This window comes from Molossus molossus, unplaced genomic scaffold (assembly GCF_014108415.1).
Source record: "Molossus molossus isolate mMolMol1 unplaced genomic scaffold, mMolMol1.p scaffold_m16_p_20, whole genome shotgun sequence".
In the NCBI taxonomy this organism is placed as follows: domain Eukaryota; kingdom Metazoa; phylum Chordata; class Mammalia; order Chiroptera; family Molossidae; genus Molossus; species Molossus molossus.
This window is the reverse complement of record NW_023425356.1, coordinates 31,795,937-31,814,646: the sequence shown is the minus strand read 5'-3', so window position 1 is coordinate 31,814,646 and position 18,710 is coordinate 31,795,937.

Genomic DNA, 18,710 nt, shown 5'->3' with positions numbered 1-18,710 from the left:
CTCTGGGTTGTTCCAAGGACACATCAAGATTTGTGGGGCAGGAGAATCTCAGTGGGCAAACACTGCAACAGTGATTCAAGCAAGAAATCCACCTCAGTAACAATAGGCTGAGGGGCCTGAGAGCTCGTGGATTCTCTGTGCCTACAGGCTCTGAGGCTATAATTTCTTCTGGCTACAGACAGCACATTCTGAGGGGGTGGACAAGATGACCTCACGGCCGCAGATGTCTCCTGTCTGCACAGAAGTATCCTTCCTGAGCTGTAAGCAGAGCTGGGGATGTTAGTGACTTCTGAGCATCACCTGACTCTGAGGATACACCTAGAGGTGTGTGTGTGGGGGGGGGGGGTCAGGAGCCCCTCTCTCCTCCCCAGCTGTGGAGTAAAAACGGGCTTGTCCTGGGCAGCAGCATGGACCTGGCACAGGAGCAGGTGGCCTGGAGCACAGCTGTCTCTGTGTGTGGCGTGGGCTGTCCTGGGAGTCGTCGGACTGGGGTGGGATGTACGGAGCTTGGGAGCGTCCGCAGCAGCTTGTGCGCCACAGTGGACATGTGGACTGTTTCTAACCGTGTACAATAAATCATGCATGTGTCCTTTGTTTTTAGCCTTTGTGGGGTTTAGTTATTAAACAAAAAAGATACATCTCCATGTTCAAAATTCAAACGATACTAAAGGGAAGACAACAAAAAATAAATAGGCCTGGGCCAGTTTGGCTCAGTCGTTAGAGCATCGGCCCACAGACCAAAGGGTCATGGGTTTGATTCCCGGTCAAGGGCACGTACCTGGGTTGCAGATTTGATCCCCAGTTGGGGTCATGTGGGAGGCAACCAGTAGATGTGTCTCTCTAACATCAATGTTTCCCTCTCTCTCTTTCCCACTCTATCTAAAAATCAATGGAATAATATCCTCAGGTGAAGATAAAAAAAAAAAAAAAAGTAAATAGGACCAGCTATGTAACTGGTGGGGCCTGGCACAAAATGAAAATGCTCAGTCCTATTCAAAAATTGTCAGGAATTTCAAGACAGCAACAGTGAATCATGGGCCAAGCACAGGGGCCTTCTGCGTGCAAGCTGCACCCTGTGACGCTGTCCCTGAGCGAGGGACGATGTTTTCAGTGCCTCCAGGATGACAGCCCTGGCCAGGCCCCCTGGGCTGCAGACGCACAGTAGCTCGCAGGCAGGAGGCTGCCTTTGCGAGAGCCCCGTGGAGATCCCACCCCGGCCCAAAGCACCGACGGAAAGTTCCACGTGGAGTTGGAGAGTGGAGGTCGGAGGGCCCACAGCACCCCTCCTCATGACGAGGGGATACAGGACCCATCCGCAAGGCAGAGGGAGCTGACCCGACAGACTGCAGACTGTCGCCACTGTCCACTCCACACCCACCTCTGAGCGGGAGATGGGCCCTGAGGGGCAGTAGGGGCAGTGGGGACTCCTGCCGAGTGGAGCCCCCTGGGGCCTGGACGGGGTGGGGCAGCACTTCCAGGGTCCCATCGGCACCATCCATTCAGAGAAGACAGATTACCAAGGCGCTCTGACCCGGCTGCTCTGGGGTCCACCAGAGCCCTGCGCTGAGGGCAGCTCTGGGAGCTAATAAGTAACAGGAGCCGGGCCAGGGCTCTGGGTGGCACATGCCCTTGAGGCTTGAGAGAAAAACAAAACCAAATCTAATCACCAAATGTACCTCGATTGGGCCAGGCTGGATGCCACATGCCCGCGGGGACTGGGGAAACGCTGACTTTTTCTGCTGTGTGCTCCCATCCACCTGCCAGGCAGCTCCCAGCAGGGCAGACGCATGGCTGGCAACCTCGGTGCCGTCTTGTTCCTAGGAGTGCACAGACCAGCGGTGGCCACGGGACAGCCATGCAGGCGGCAACACCCACAGGGAACCAAGACCAGATAGCAGGCCCAGCTGTGACAGTGGTCCGACATGAGGACCCGCCTGCTCTGTGCACACCTGGACACTGCCTACAGGATGTGTGACGAGGGAGGGAAGGAAGGGGACCAGGCGAGTGGGCAGTGTAGCTCAGTAGCAGGCATTGGCCTGCACCAGGACTGTGTGTGTGCGTGCATGTGCATGTGTGTGTGTGTACTTTGCGGTGTGTGCCTGGGAGGTGTAGGGTGTTTGTGGGTGCAGTTTGCTTGTGTGTATAGTATGTGTGTGTGTGTATGCATGCTGCAATGTATGTGTGTGTGTGTGGTGTGTGTGAAGGTGGTGTGTTGTGTTCGTATGTGGGCTGTGTAGTGTGGGGTATGTGTGTAGGGGTGTTTGGGGGGGTATGAGGTATGTGGAGTGTGTGGGGGCTGTGTAGATAGTATGGCACATAGTGTAGTGCGGGTGTGTGTAGAGTATGTTCCGTGTTTGTATGGGATGTGTGTGTGTGGTGTGTGTTTGTATGGGGGGTATGGGATGTGTGTGAAGTGTGTGGGGGGAGGGGTGTTGTGTTTGGGATGTGTATGGGGGTGTCTGTGGGGGGGTGTGGGATGTGTGTGAGGTGTGTTTGTGGGGGAGGGGTGTTGTGTGTGAGGTGTGTGTTTGTTGTGTTTGTGTCTGTGTGCTGGTAGGAGTAGGGACATAGAAGGTCAGACTGTAGGGTTCCCTTCTTAAAATTACCAAAAAATTATAAATATGCTCATAGGTTTAGAGAACAAAAGAACAGGAGCAGGGGTGCTGAGGGTCAGGGTGGGGGGACAGAGCTCTGCTGAGAGGCTCTCTGCACCCATGAATCCGCAGCCCAGCCCCCAGGAGGGCATTAGCCTCGCTTTCCAATGAGAAGACGGAGGCTCCCTCTCCCTGCCCCTCACACCTCACCAGACCCTGTCCATGGCTGCCCATTTCCTTCCCCACCCTCCGCTCCACGGGCCCTGGGAGCCGCACACCTAGGCCACTCTGCCTCCTGCGGGCTCCCGCCTGCCCGCCCTCCCATCCTTCCCAGCCTTCCACTCAGCAGCCATCCCAGTGATGTCCATGGAGATAAAATCCTCCTTGTGGTCCACAAGGCCTTCCCCCATGGGCCACCACCTGCTGTCAGGCCTCAGGCCCCTCCCCCGCTGCGCCACATCCAGGAACTTCCCTGGGTCCCCAGGGTGCTGACTGCCTCTCCCCGCCTGCCGCCTGCCGTGGCCGCAGGGAAGCTCCGTGGAAAACCCGGCCCCCCTCTGGCCCTCCGCCTGGTGCATCCCACCTTAGCTGTTAGTTATGGGATGTGTGTGTGTGGTGTGTGTTTGTATGGGGGGTATGGGATGTGTGTGAAGTGTGTGTGTGGGGAGAGGCTTCCTCCAGGGAGGCCTCCCTGATGCCCAGACCACGCTAGGGGCCCCACCGTTAGACTGCAGTCTCCCTGAAGGCAGGGTCTGCTTTCGGCACAGAGGTTAGTGCCCAGTAGATGATAAATGAATACTGGGGAACATGACAGAATACTACACGGCTGTTTTTAAAAGAAGAGTGATGAAATGGTCCACGTGGTGACATGGGATAGACAGATATCTGAGGGGCGCCATTACGTGAAAAGGCAACGGCAGAGCCCGGAGTGTAGTCGGCTGTCTGTTCTGTAAGAGGCTGCCTCTCACATTCACTGCTACTTGTACGTAAAGAAAACTCTAGGACAGTGGTTCTCAACCTTCCTGATGCCACAGCCCTTTAATACATTTAGTTCATGTTGTGGTGACCCCTGACCATAAAATTGTTTTCGTTGCTACTTCATAACTGTAATTTTGCTACTGTTATGTCTTAGGTGACCCCTGTGAAAGGGTTGTTCGACCCCCAAAGGGGTCGTGACCCACAGGTTGAGAACCACTGCTCTAGAAGGATGGATAAGAAATAAATAAAAGTGCTTGCCCTCCCGGCGATTCAACCTCTGGGAATTTATCCACAGAAACCTGAAACACTAATTCGAAAGAATAATATACATCCCTATGTTCATTGCAGCATTATTTCCAATAGCCAAGATTTGGAAGCAGCCCAAGTGTCCATCAGTTGATGAGTGGATAAAAAAGCTGTGGTACATCTACACAGTGGAATACTACTCAGCTATAAAAAGGAAGAAAAATTTACCCTTTGCAGCAGCATGGATGGACCTGGAGAGCATTATGCTAAATAAGCCAGTCAGAGAAAGACAAGTACCATGTGATTTCACTCATATGTGGAATTTAATGAACTAATTGAACTACCAAGCAACATAGAGACAGACTCAGATAGAGAGCATGCAGACAGCTCTGGTGTTGGGCAGGGGCTTGGGGATGGAGGGAATGAGCAAAAAAGAGAGAGAAGTCATGGCCCTGGCCAGTGTAGCTCGCTCAGTGGTTAGAGCATTGGCTCATGCACCAAAGGGTTTTGGGTTTGATTCCAGGTTCGATCCCCAGCCCTAGTCAGGGCTCATGCAGGAGGTGACCAATTGATGTGTCTCTTTCACATCTATGTTTCTTACTCTCTTTCTCTCCCTCCCTCCTTTCCATTCTCTCTGGAAAAAAAAAAAAAATCATTGGAAAATATATCCTCGGGTGGGAATTAACAAAAAGAGAGAGAGAGAGAGAGACCTCATGGACATAGACACAGTGAAGTGGTTGTGGAGGGCACGGAGGGGGCTGGGTGGAGGTGGAAGAGGGCATAGGGGGATAAATGGTGATGGAAAAAATAAAATAAAATCATTTTTAAAAAGTGGTTGCCTTTCACGGGGCAGTGCATGTCAGGAATGGGAGCAAGACGTTTCCTTATATAATTTTACACTTTGAATTTTGAACTCTTTGACTATTACGAAATCACAAATGTATAAGAAGGAAAATGAATATTGGTGGAAGAAAGAGAAGGAGGAAGAACAGGCAGGGGCAGAGGAGGAACTCCAGCCAGGACCTAGCTGCCTCCAGCCAGTTACACTCCCGGCCTGGAACTCAAGGCTGACAAATTTGGATTCTGTTGCAGACGGACACGCACCTAAGATTTACCCCACGCCCACATGCTCTGGCCAAGATGCCAAGTCTCCCGGGTGGGGCAAGATCACCTTGACTTTTCTTTGTTCTCCCACGTGCTAGAGGAGAATCCTGTGACCTGGGATGTCAGTCAGTAACTGGGTATTTCCAATCTCAGAGGCTCAGCTCTGGAGATAAACTATCAAGTGTGTACATTGCTCTGTGAATTACCATGTGAATCACTACATTTGGGGGTTGGTATTTCCCAAGGTTATTCACAGGGTCAACCAGTGAGTCAACACTCTGGAGACCCCTTTCCTAAGCCCACCACTGATCCCTGAAAAGATCCTCCTCCAACTGAGGGCTTCATGGTAAAGAGACACAGGCTACTTTTTGGCTATCGAGTAAAAGGTACCACATACAGGCCCTATGACCCTGCAATTTCACCCCTAAATGTATGCAACCCTCACTGGTGTGCATCAGGGGGCACGATCAAGAATTTTACTAGTAGCATTGTTTGAAAAACAAAACAAAACTGGAAATGACCTAGGTGTCCTTCTACAAGAAATTCAATACATAAAATGTGGTATATTCAAACAGAGGAATTTGACAGCGGTGGAAACGAATAAAATAAAGCCGCATGCTTCTTGGCCAGGTGAATCGCACAAGCATATGGAAGACAGCACGCCACAGAAAAAGACATGCTGTATACCATCTATGCAAAATTCAAAAGCAGGGAAACTAAGCAGTTTACCCTCACACATGTTTATCACAGTGCAGGTGATGAAACAACAAAAATCATACAAACAAGGGGATGGTGAACCCCAAGTTTAAGACCCTGGATGGAGGAAAATGGAACAGGGACCAGATGCTCAGGCAACTGGGCCACACTGGGAATGTCCTCTTCCTCCAGTTGGGTTGTGGGAACACAGACATGCATTTTATTACTACACTTTGCATCTTAGATATATGTTACACATATTCTTTTTATGACTCATATATTCAAATTAAAAAATTTCCAGCACAGCCTGAGCGCTGGAGTCAGGCTCCCTGGGTTTGAATCCTGACTTTCTTTTCCATAGCTGTGTGACCTTGGGCATGTCACCTGACCTCTCAGAGTTTCCACTGTCTCCCTTGTACAATGGGGATAATAATGCTTTTACCTCGAAGACTTCTAGTTATGTATGTATTGTGCCTAGCTCATAGTAGGTGCTCAATAAATTGGGTCAGGGGCAGCTGCAGGAGCGTTTATTTTAAAACTACTGGTGAATAAATGTGTAGGACTCTGGGATCCCCACTGTAGGCTGAGGGCGCAACAAGTGAGAATTAAATGAATGAACAAGTGAATGAACAAATGAAAGAACTCATGAATTCTTTTCCTACCTCCACTGCTCTTCCCTGAGTGACCTCCGGGACTCAAATCATCTGCTTAGCATTGTAGTTGCTTAAAACAAAATTTAAAATACAGTTATCTCACCTACCCGGAGTTCCTGGAAGCAGACAGCTGGCAAGTTTATTCCCAGGAAGATTCCACCTTCAGTTTCCAAATTGCACCAAAGGTCCCTGTGGGAAGAACTCACCGTGCCGTCCCTGCCCCCATGACACCGGGCACCATTCTGGGACCACAACAGCTGCTCATGAAGATGCTGCTCTTTCAGAGGAGAGACCTTTGCTCGTCTGGGAGCCATTGCTCTTGAACCTGTAGGAGTTTCCCTCGACCTTAAAGTCTTCGTAACAATCATCTTATATCCAATGACAGCCTATGATTAGAGGAAATTGAGTGGTTTCCAAACCCTGAAAATAGGACAGACTGATATTTATAGGCCTTCTGAGAATCTCTGCCAAGTCTCTGATTTTTTTTTTTTTTTTTTCCTGTTTCAGGTTAGATCTGGGGGAGGAAATTATTTGTGGAATCTTGGACCGGTCATATATTTAAATTCAGATCATCTTAATCAAGGTCATATATTTGAAGTCAGATCATCTTTGTGTGAGCTCGAGCCAGTATCATTTTAGCCTCAGTTTTCTCTCCTGTAAAATGGGGACAATAATTCATTCTTGCTTATTTCACATGGGTGATATAAAGGTAAAAATAAAATCTTGACTATGTTGTTGATTGGGGAACTACACAGCTCTACATCACATGGTGAAAGAATATTGGATTTGCAGTGAAGTCTGTAGAGAAAGAATACTGGATTTGCAGTGAAGACTGTAGAGAAAGAATACTGGATTTGCAGTGAAGACTGTAGAGAAAGAATACTGGATTTGCAGTGAAGTCTGTAGAGAAAGAATACTGGATTTGCAGTGAAGACTGTAGAGAAAGAATACTGGATTTGCAGTGAAGTCTGTAGAGAAAGAATACTGGATTTGCAGTGAAGACTGTAGAGAAAGAATACTGGATTTGCAGTGAAGTCTGTAGAGAAAGAATACTGGATTTGCAGTGAAGACTGTAGAGAAAGAATACTGGATTTGCAGTGAAGACTGTAGAGAAAGAATACTGGATTTGCAGTGAAGACTGTAGAGAAAGAATACTGGATTTGCAGTGAAGACTGTAGAGAAAGAATACTGGATTTGTATTGATTGGTACTTAAATTACCAAATACGTATTGAGGCTTATTATGTACCAGGCACTACTCTGACTGCTTTATGAATGTCGACTCATTTAGTCCCCACAATGATCCCATGAAACAGGTGTTATCTTATTATCCCTATTAGACAGATGGGGAAACCAGGGCACAATTAAGTAACTTGCCCAAGTTGCACACTAGCATGTGGCATCGCTGAGACCCAAACCCAGGCGATCGGTCTCCAGAAGCTGGCCCTTCACCAGCTCTTGTGCCTGCTGCTCGAGACCTTTGAAGCCTAGCTCTGCCACTCACAGTTCTTCCTTCTGTCCTCCAGCCCTTCATCCCACACAAACTCACTGTGTTCTGTGTGTCAGGCACTGTTCTGGGAGCCGGGGAGGGAGCGGGAACAGAACGGACGTCGTGGAGCGTGTGTTCCAGTGTGGGAGATGGCCCTGCGCGAATAATCAGCGAAGGTGTTCAGAGGGCCAAGCGCTGTGGGCAAAGAACACGTGGGAGTCTGAGTCCGTTCGGGCTGCTGCAACAGAACACCGTATAGCCTGGGTGGCTAATAAACAACAGACATTAGTCCCTCACAGTCCTGGAGGCTGGAAGCCCAAGAGCAGGGTGCCAGTGTGGTTGGGTTCTGGTGCGGGCCCTCTTCTGGACTGCAGACTGCTGACTCCTCACTGCGGAAGGGGCGAGGGAGGCCTCTGCCGTCTCTTTCTTAAGGGCACTAACCCCATTGGCAGAGGCTCCACCCTCATGACCTAATCACCTCCCAAAGGCCCCACTCCTAATAACATCACCTTGGGGTTAAGATTTAAAATGAATTTGGAAGGACACGAGCACCAGGGCATGTGACTTTGGGCTAACAGTGTCACCTGTGTGAGCTTCTGTTCTTACATACACCGTAAAATGCCATTGCATTAGGACTGCAATTTGTTGTTCTCGCCTCTCTGTTCCTCTGGTACTCGGTTCCTAGCTTTCTTTAGTACGTTCACCACTGTTTCGGAGTTGGCCATGCAGGTCTCCGCGTCTCTCAATAAACGGAATCAGTGAGGGCAGAACAGATCCATGTATGCATTGAGTAAGAAACAAAGGTATAATTATTCATATCAATAATCTCTATTTAATGAGCCCTTACCGGTGTCAGACACTTATACACGATGCTGAATTCAATCTTCAATATATGTAATTACTGTCCCTGTTCCCAGAAGAGGAACAGAGGCTGAGAGAGGTGAGTGATTTGCCCATGGCCATTCACCAGCGGGTGACAGAACCAGGATCAGAACTTGCATTTCTCTGACTCCAAAATCTATGATCTGTTACCAACCCCGCGCTATCATGTTGATGTTATTATTCATACTTATCCGTGCATTCGATGGATGTTTTGTGAGCACCTACTATGATCTAGGTGCTTGGACACATGGAGATGGAAAAGGCCGGTGAGGTTTTTGTCCATATGGGAGACAGAAAGAGTCAGTTACAAATAAATCGGACAAACTGATTTGATACACGGGGGGTCCTATGAGGGCGGAGGAGGGTCTGTACATGGGGCGATGTGGAGAGGGAGCGGAGTGTAAATGAGCTAGGAACGTTCTCCAAGCAGGAGAGAGGCCGGTGGACCCAAAGAGACATGGAAAGGGGGACAGTGGTGAGAGGTGAGGAAGGAGAGAAGGCTGGACCCACATCATGCAGGGCCTTAGAGACCGTGGAAAGAAGCATGGGGGACCATCTGAGGTGTCCAGGCAGAAGGGATGTGAGCCGATTTGTGCTTTAAGAGAGATATTATTATTAATAATAATTATTTAAATAGCATTGAAATTTTCTAATAATAATCATAACAATGTTTTTTTTAAAACTTGCTTAGAAGATGAGAGAGTGAACAAGAAGAGGGCCGGGAAGGGAGGTAGGCTGGGAGAGAGGACATCATTCAGCCAGCAAATGACTTTTGCAGGGGTTTTAACTTCAGCTGAATTAAGCCTTATTTATCTTATATATAATAATAATGGGCTGTAAATGAAAATAACTAAGTAGATTGCCAGGGCGCTGCTGTGAGAGGTATCAGATTTCTTCCCCTTCTCTTCCTACCCCAGGGAGAGAGGTGGCCAGAACCCTGGGGGGAGGGAACCCATTTGCTGCTGGGTGGAGTTCGGTGTCTGATGAGCAGATGCTTTTGGAGGATGCTTCTAAACCAGCCCCTTCGATCCAGGAGCCAGGTTCTTAATTTCTAGATGCAGTTCAGTCTCTGCCAGAACGTGGCCTGGGAGTCAGGCCCTCTGGGTTCTTATTATTTAGCTCTGGCTGCCCCGTGGGAAATGGCACCCACGCCCAGCCTCATCCCTCTACTCCCATGGACGGCTTTGAGAGAGCATCCCACATGCCTCGGGATCCTCGAGGTCCTGGAAGCAGGAGTTGGAAAGGGAAGAGGCCCTGCTGGGTCCCCATAGAGACCTCAGAGGTCTGCACTGTCTGTCTCTCCCTCAGCTCCTCACCATCCTCCTAACCGAGCCCTCTTCTCCCGGCTGCAGAGGGAGCCGTCTGCATCTTAGGAAGCCGGCAAGAAGCAAAGGAAAGAAAACCCCTCATACAAGAAAGAGGAACTTTTAGGAAACAAAAGGATTGAATTTGAGAATTTCTGGAAAACTGAGTAATCCCACTCATGCAAATGACATCGAATTATGCAAATTGTAATGTGAATTAGCACACCGTCACATTTCCTCCCCATCATTTCCAGCCCCAGCCTCTGAGCCTCTGGAGGTGTTGGGGTGAGGGTATCCTGGCAGAGCCCCCTGTGGTTATGCAGAGCTTGGAGAGGTGAACTTTCCCCTCCCTCTCGCTCAGGGGTTCCAGATTTCCTACTTGGCTCTTTCCCTCCATTCCCAAGGCACCCCTGGAAGGGACCTAGCCAAAGCCCCTTTCCCAACTCCCTTCCCCTCTCCATCTCAGACTTCCCTCGTCCTAGTGACCGGACAGACATGTGTGTAGCATGTTCAGAGAAGTGAGGAGCTGAAAAGAGACTCATACAAACAAAGTCTCTTTATGCTAATGATATGCAAATACACCCTGATTCCCTTCCTTGGCCCCCTGGAGCCAAGAAATGACTTGTCTATGTGCAGTGGACCAAAAAGAGGCCGAGAGAGAGTGAGAGACGGAGAGAGAGCTGGAGAGAGGCAAAGGGAAGAAAGAAAGGTCTGAGATCCCTGGCTGACCCCCCAGACTCAAGTGACCCCCTGGGCAAAGGACAGCTGAAGAGGCAGTCCAAGCCACCTGGACAGAACTGCAAATTCTGGCCACAGAGCTTGGGACAGGTGGGGGAGTGTCTGCTGTGTCCTGAGCTTTCAGGACAGGTGCTGTCCCCCTTCATCATACCCCCACTTCCCTCCACCTGTGTAGAGATTATCTCCCTCTGCGCTATTATCTCCTACAATTGCTCATAAATGACAACACCCCCAGCGGCCTGCCCAACACTTGAACCCCTTCTGACCAAGGCCGCTTGCCTGCGGATTAACTCCTGTTGGGAGCACCCACAATAGCTCTCATATCCTTTGTGCCTCTGTTTGCAGCAAATATTGAAGCTCTCTCCTGAAACCCATTACAGGCCGTGGGGACAAAGGCTTTCCACGATCTCCAGGACAGAGCCAGTGCCAGGATGTTCCTGGCTACCGTACCTGCCGCTTCACCTGCCTTGTCTTCTCCAGTTACCCCCAGAGGGAAATAATCTGCATTCACACCAGGCACCTCTGTGTCAAGGCAGGGGGCAGGGGGGTGCAATGGTGCCCACACCTGGGCCTGCCCACTGGAGGGGAAGTAGAGAGCTGGGCTCCTAGGAGTGGGAGAGGAAAGGATGTGGGTGAGGACCCTGGGGTGGGGCTGAGGACATGCTCTCCTTTGCCATCGGGTCTTCCCCAATGCTGTTACCTCTCCCTGGAACATTCCTCCCTCCCACTAATTTTCAGAGGCTACTTGTATTCACCCTTCTGGTCGCAGCTTAGACTTGGCCTCATCACCTCTTCCAGGAAGCAATCCCTGCCTCCCACTTGGTATTCTAAGTGCCTGCTCACTGCCAGCTCCCCGTGTCCCTCTGACACCTCAGCCTCTGCACTCCCGGGGCGTTCATTGTTGCACCCACACACGGCTCATCTGCTAGAGCGTGGCAGATACAGATGGTTAAATAAATAAATGACTGAATGAATTAACAAGGGTGAGCTGTGTCTGGTACTTGAGTCCTCAGAGTTCTTACTGAAGTGGTGTTGAGTCACGAAGGTGCTGAGGAGGGAAGTACCCAGAATCGCTCCTGGTTTTCTGCGGAGACCCTCAGTGTCGTGCAGAGTGCTGGGCTGAAAGTCCACCACCAGGGTGCGCAAGTCTCTGATCCCAAGCCTCAGTCCTCTCATCTGGCCAATGGGAAGAATAACACTGGGGAAATGGAGGGAGAGAATGCTCTGAAAACAGCAAAGGGGGGTGTGCGTGAGCCGCACACAAGGCTGGGAAGGACCCTGGCTCCGGGGGGCGGGACACCACGGAATACACAGGACGGTCCTCGGGCAGGTGGGGAGCTCCGGCAGTCACTCGGCTGCCCCCGGGGACGGTGCCAGGTGGGCAGACACAGGGGTTCTGCTGCCAGGTCTCTGTGTGGAAACCAGGAGGCAACCCCAGGGCCTGCGGGCTGCTGACCCTTTCCCTCTGGTCACTGTCACGAGCCTGGCCAGACGGGCAGGGGCTGAATCCAACCACCTAGTGGACATTCCTCATTTCACTTTGCCTCAGTTTCCCTTTCTATAAAGTAGAAGTCATAACAACGTGACTGCTTGGATTGCTGAGAAGCTTCAATGCGGTAACCATATAAAATACTTAGCAGTGCCCTGGCCGGTTTGGCTCAGCGGTTGGAGCGTTGACCTGCGGACCAGAGAATCCCGGTTCAGTTCCCGCCAGGGGCACATACAAAAATAAATAAATAAAATAAAATACTTAGCAGTGTTACCGGCATGGAACAAGTGCCCGATAGAAACAGTCATGGCCCAGCCTGTCCCTCGACTCGCCATTGCCACTTTACGGGGGGAGAATCCAGCGGGGTCCTGGACTCGCCACAGGTTACTGGTGACTCAGGACCGAGAGCTGGACACAGACCCAGGGGGCCCTGTTTCTACTCCCATTTCCTTGTGGTTTTGGACTGGAACCATTCTCTCAGTATTTCATGTGTACAAACCCACGCCACCCTCGGAGGCAGAGACAGAGGTTTCGCCTGGGTCCCTCTTACCCCTTGGCAGTGCTGGGCTATAGAAACCCTCGAAAAATAAACAGTGGACTGGCTGATGTGTTGAGAGATGGGTGCAGAGCAGAAGCAGTTCCCTGACCCCTCCTGGCTCCCCAGAGAAACCTGAACCACACTGAGGAGCCCAGCACGGATCGGGGTGTGGGCGGGGCGCCTCACAGGCCTGGCATGCAGGGCTGGGGCGCTGGCTCCGGGGGCAGCTCTCCCCAGCAGGACCGTCAGAGGGCAGGGCGGGCTGCCAACAGGCCTTCGGTCCCATGGACGGAGGCTCCTGTGGAAAGGCGGGGACATGCTTGAAAGCTTGAAAGCTGGTGGCTGGCCGAGTCTAGATGTTTCCCTGCAGAAGCAGTGGGGGCCGTTGGCAGGGGTGACACCCCAGGGGAGGGGTTTCTTCACAGGGTGGAGGGAAGCACGACAGAGGGCATCTCAGCCTTCCCCCCCTCCCAGCCTCACCTCCTAATCCCCCGCAGGGATCCCAGCCAGGCGGGCTGTTTGGGCAAAAACCACACCCTGCCCTGCTCCCCAGGCTCCCCAAGGAGAAGGCTTTCCAGGCAGGAGGGACTTTCCACCTGACCTGGCTCAGAAGGGCAGGGGCTGTGCATCCCTGTTCTTGGTTCTCCTTCCTGCACCAGCAGGTGCAGCAGGCATGTCTGAGGGACAACTGGACGACCTGCCCTCAAAATCCCCAGCACAGAAGCGTCCACGGCTTCTTCCTGGACCCGAGTCCTCAAAAGTCCCTTCCTCTCATCTCACCTCAGTCCTTTCCGCTGGCGTCTAATCTCCCGTCGTGGGGTCAAGAGTCTCATAAATAAGGCTCTCCACGTTCCTGGGTGGAGATAAGTACCCCCTCAGCCTTTTCTGGAATAAGTAATCCTAAAAATATCTTTCTTCACTTCCTTGGCGCTCCTCTTGGCCCATCTCCAAGCCCTTCCTCGGGTTTCCTCCTTGGACCCGACGCTGGATCCTGGCGGGCCCAGCGGAGGGAGCGGACTCTTGTGTGAAGAAGTCGGAGGCTGGGGCGCATGGGGGAGCTTGGGGGCGGGCACCGGGGGGTGAGAGAGCAGTTTTCCACTTCAAGGGCCTCCAGCCAGGGCACTGCCTTCCTGCCCGGGTTTCTGAAACTCGGCTCATTCAACCGGTCTTATCTTACCGCCACCAACCCAGACTCCTTCCTGGCATCCCGGGAGACCAGCCCCTCCCGCAGCTACGGAGAGATGATCTCAGGGGTGGCTCTACCCTTCCTGTTTCTGAGAGCTCCCCAAGGGAGCCTGTTAGAGATCCCTGAGCCCCATCCTCAAAAATTCTGATGGTCAGGATCAGAGGTGAGGCCCAACCAGCTTATTTTTAACAAGACCCCTGGATGCTGATGGCCCAGGAATGCTGCTCATGGAACATCTCACCAAGAGACCAGAGGATCAAATGAGAGGTGGACGACTCCTGTAGGAGGCAGAGAGCAGCCATGCTGCCCACGTCAGACAGGAGGCAGATGGAGAGAGGTGGACCTTGGATCTGGCCACTGAAGAAACTGGAATCTCTACCACATCCCCAACCAGGGCCCAGAGCCAGAGGAGACAGGGCCAGGAAGGCCCCAGAAAAGAAAAGAAATGACACTGTCTAGCCAAGCGGCTTCTGCAGTGACAGACGGTCCACCTGGTCCCTAATGGGCAGAGACTGGCTGGCTGGTTGGTGATGAAGTCTGATTGCTGGGTGAGGCCCACAGTGAGTGGTCCCTCAGTAACCTGTAAGGCTGGTCAGTTGTCCCTCAGGTCTCTGCCTCTGTTTCTGAGGGGTCTTTTTAGCCCCTGAAACTGAGCTCAAGGATTCTGAACTTCCCCCAGCTTAAAGATGAGCAGCAAACACCCCCCTGGTGCCCTTCACCCCGTCCAGCCTTGGGACCCACACCACAGTCCTGCAATCCAAACCCCTAGATTCAATCAGGGTCTGTGAGGGTCTGCTGCCCACTGATCCCACCTCAGGGAAGGAGTTCTGGGCAGCCCGATCAGGACTTAGGGTTGGGAGGAAATTCTGGGGCTTCTGGGCCCACCACTAACTAGCAGAGTGAGCTGTGAGGGCTCCTGGCATTTCTGAGCCCTGGTTCTATATTTGTACAGTGGGGCCAGCAATCCCCACGTCCCAGGGTACCCAGGAGGGTCCAATAAGATCACCAAGCACAGGTACCGAGCATGAAAACCTCACTTTGAAAGCTCTGTGTCCTACCACAGCCCTGTCCAGGGAAACAAGAAAAGAGACATCTATTTAGCTTCTCTGGTGTCCAAGGAGGTGTCTTTCGAAAAAAGACGCCCTCACCAACGTCCTCTTTCGGGTGGTATCTGGTACCCTCCGGAAGGTAGTGTTGATGGATCCAGTGCATGCTCTGTTAACAGACGTGGCCTGCTCAGCCTCAGCTGGCCTGACCTTGTCACAGACCTCAGGAGCCCCACCCTCTGCACCCTCACACGCCCGCCCTCTACATACCCTAATGTAAGCATTTCCCAAGCCCGCAGACTCCACCCACACTGAGCTCTTTCCTCACGCCCCAAAGCAGGCCCAGCGGTGAGTCCTCAATCCCCAGCTGACCCCACACTCCCCAGAGCAAACGCTAGGACTCGCCTGTTTGATCCCAGCCTTGAAACCCATCGCACAGGCCATCGTCAAATCTGTCCTCCATGGGGACAGAAGCTACCTGAGGCTTTTGCAGCATCAGGTGACGCCACAGTGGCCCCGCACAGAAATCCGGGGTCAAGGGGCATTCCAATTGGCCTGCTGGTGGCAGTACCCACTGTTCCTGTTCAGGGGCTTTGGTGAAAGAGAGACCCTCCCCAGTAGTGCTGGCCACTGGCCAAGACCTCTGTGAATGCGGTCAAATGATAGTATGAGGAACTGGTTTATTTGTTTTTTTACAGTACATTTTACTTTGAACATAGAGTGTTAGAACTGGAAGGGGACTTGGGGACCACGTAGTCCCACATCCCCCCCCCCCCCCCCACTGCACAGACGAGGAAACAGGAAGTGGCCTGCCCGAAGTCGCCTTGGGACGAGGGCCGAGCTCAAGTCCAGGTTTCCTAGCACCCATTCCTCTGAACACCTGGGTGGTGGCTGCTGCTGTTTAATTTCCATTTACAGAGCGCTGTAACAGCCACATTTCATTTAGTCTTCTCTCGTCTGTGAGCGAGGGATTACTAGTGGCATTCTACTTGTCCTGCATTGGAAGGGGTCTCAGAAAGGGCATGGCACCTGCTTCATGTCACGCAGCAGGGCCAGTCGTGACGAGCTGTCAGAGACCTGAGTTCTCTGTGTCTCACTGGGCACGAGCAGACGAGCCTTTTGCCTCCTACGTGGGAGCGGGAGCTGGGAGGGAACTTCGCTTCGGAGATTCTTACCCTCACACATCCTGAGCGGGCCGTCCCCAAGGTTACACAACTACTGTACGTTAGTGGCAGATCTTGGGACCAGGCAAAAAGGAGAGATGTCCTCCTTCTGGGTGGTGGCCTCTCTGCACACAAAAGTCCCCTGCATATGGAAGTCCCGTGGTGGAGACATCGGCTGTGACCCAGAACTTACTCATTCACTCACTTGCTTATTCCACAAACACCTACTGAGTGCCAACAGTGTGCCAGGCCATGTGCCAACGCTGAGAGTACTGAAGCGAATACAACAGTCTAACAGAGCCAGAGGAGACAGGGCTCCTGTGGGGCTGGGGTCCACCCGGGCCCTCACCTCTTGGCCATTAACCTCTGCTCTAGTGGGGGAGCAGGACACATCAACAAGGAATTGACCATTCACCGTGCAGGGACTCAAGGAGCAGAGCGAGGAGAACCTGGTCCAGGCTGGGGTGTGACAGAAGGAGAACGTGGGCTGAGTTATACGACTGTGTAGAAGTAAGACCAGCAGAAGAAAAGAAAGGGAATTCCAGGAAGCAGGAGGAGACAGTGTGAGCAGAGGTGTGGGGAAGCAAAGAGCACGGCAGGTGTGCGCTCTTTGTACATGCTTAGAGAAAGATCTGGAAGGGTGTATGCACAACTGCTGTGGTTGGTTATCTCAGGAAACTTTGATTATGGAGGCTTTTGCGTTCTTATTTGCACATTGCTGTTTCGTTTGACATTTTTACAATGAGCAAGAATTACTTTCATAAGCGGAAAAAAAAATCACTAATATACAAGAAAGAGTGTTCTGTGCACGAGGAAACTTTAAGGAGCATGGTATTGGGGGAGCGTGACGTTGGAGGGGGCCCTACTGTAGCAGAGGAGAAAAATCCAGGGAGCTGTGCAAAGTCCCCCAGGTCTGGAGAAACAGTGGGTCTGACGCTAGCCCTAGGCAGTGTCTGGAGTGCTCATTAACTGGGCCAGTCCTTGCCTGGGAAGCCGCAGGGCAGCCCAGGAGGAATGTCCATCAGCTCAGGCTGATGTATTCCAGCTAGAGTTCCTGGGGTGAGCAAATCCCAGGGCGCTGGGGCCTTCCAGTAATGCCCTGCTTTCCTTTAGGCTGGGAGCCTGCACAGGTGAGGCTGAGGGGCTTCCAGGCTCCTACTCAGGGGGTTACTCTTGGCCCCTGTCTCTGCCCCACCACCTCACGCCCACCCTGGACCTGGGCTAGATTGGTGAAGGACAAAATCCCTGAAGCTCTTTGGACAAGGCCATTTGCAAAAACAATACATTTGACCTTACTGAACTTTTAAAGGGGTTTTCTATAAATTTCCATTTTTTTGACACCCTTAGTATGAGCAGGATTTTTCTCTATTTGTCCTTTGTCAGAGAAAGAGGAAATAACTTGTAAGATGTAACGTAGGTGAATCATTCAAACAAACACACGTTTACAGTTTGTTTGTCTATTCAGTAGGGTCTGTAGGAAGTGGCTTGAAAATTGAGGGTCACCAGCAAAGTCCCCAATCCGGAATAAGCTTTCTTTCACTGGTGTTGGAATTTATCTAGGAGTTAGGCATGGCCCACCTTCTTCTATAGCTTTCTTTCTTCCATTCGTTCTTTCTTCTTCCTCTCTCTTTTTCTTCCTCCCTCCCTCCCTTCCTTCCAGGCTCCTACTCAGGGGGTTACTCTTCCTTCCCTCCCTCCTGTCCTCCCTTCCTCCCTCCCTCCTTCCCTCCCTCCCTTCTCCTACTAGGAATGCCCTGGAAAGGTTAGGAGGAGTTCCATCTCAGTAATTTATTTCAGGTTTTTGGTGCATATTTTCCTCTATGGAGATCACAAACCAAGATAGTATTATCCGTTCTGTGGCTTAAATAGCTCAGAAAGGGGATGGGGTGACTGGGGATAGGTTGGGGGTACTGCTTGGTGGTATCAATGTAAGAAACATCCAAACCTGTCGAGAATTTTTATGAGTTATTTGAGCCAAAATTGACAACAATTGCCAGGAAGCAAGATCTCAGATGCTTCAGAGAAGAGTTTTGCAGTTTCTTTTATTTGAAGTTAAAAGGGGACCATAGGGAAGAGTCCATAAAGGTGGGAGGAAGCAAGGCAGGGGTTGGGTTACAGGACAGTTAAGATTATGTGCTCTCCTGAGGGTGTTATGGCTTATTTCAAAGGTGTGTTATCCCACAGAAACAATGCTTAAGGCAAAGGTAAACCTTTTACTAAAAGGTTGTATAAACATAAGAGTGCATATATTCCTTCTGACTGGTGTTTCAGGCTTCTTAGGGTATATTCCTAGAAGTGGGGTCACTGGTCAAATGGCAGTTCCATTTTTATTTTTTGAGGAAACTCCATATTGTTTTCCATAGTGGCTGCACCAGTCTGCATTCCCACCAGCAGTGTACTAGAGTCCCCTTTTCGCCACACCCTCGCCAACACTTGTCTGAGGATTTGTTGATGGCGGCCATTCTGATAAGTGTGAGATGATACCTCATAGTTGTTTAAATTTATATCTTTCTGGTGATTAGTGATGCTGAACATTTTTTCATATGTCTCTTGGCCATTTGTATGTCCTGTTTGGAGAGGTGTCTATTTAGGTCCTCTGCCCATTT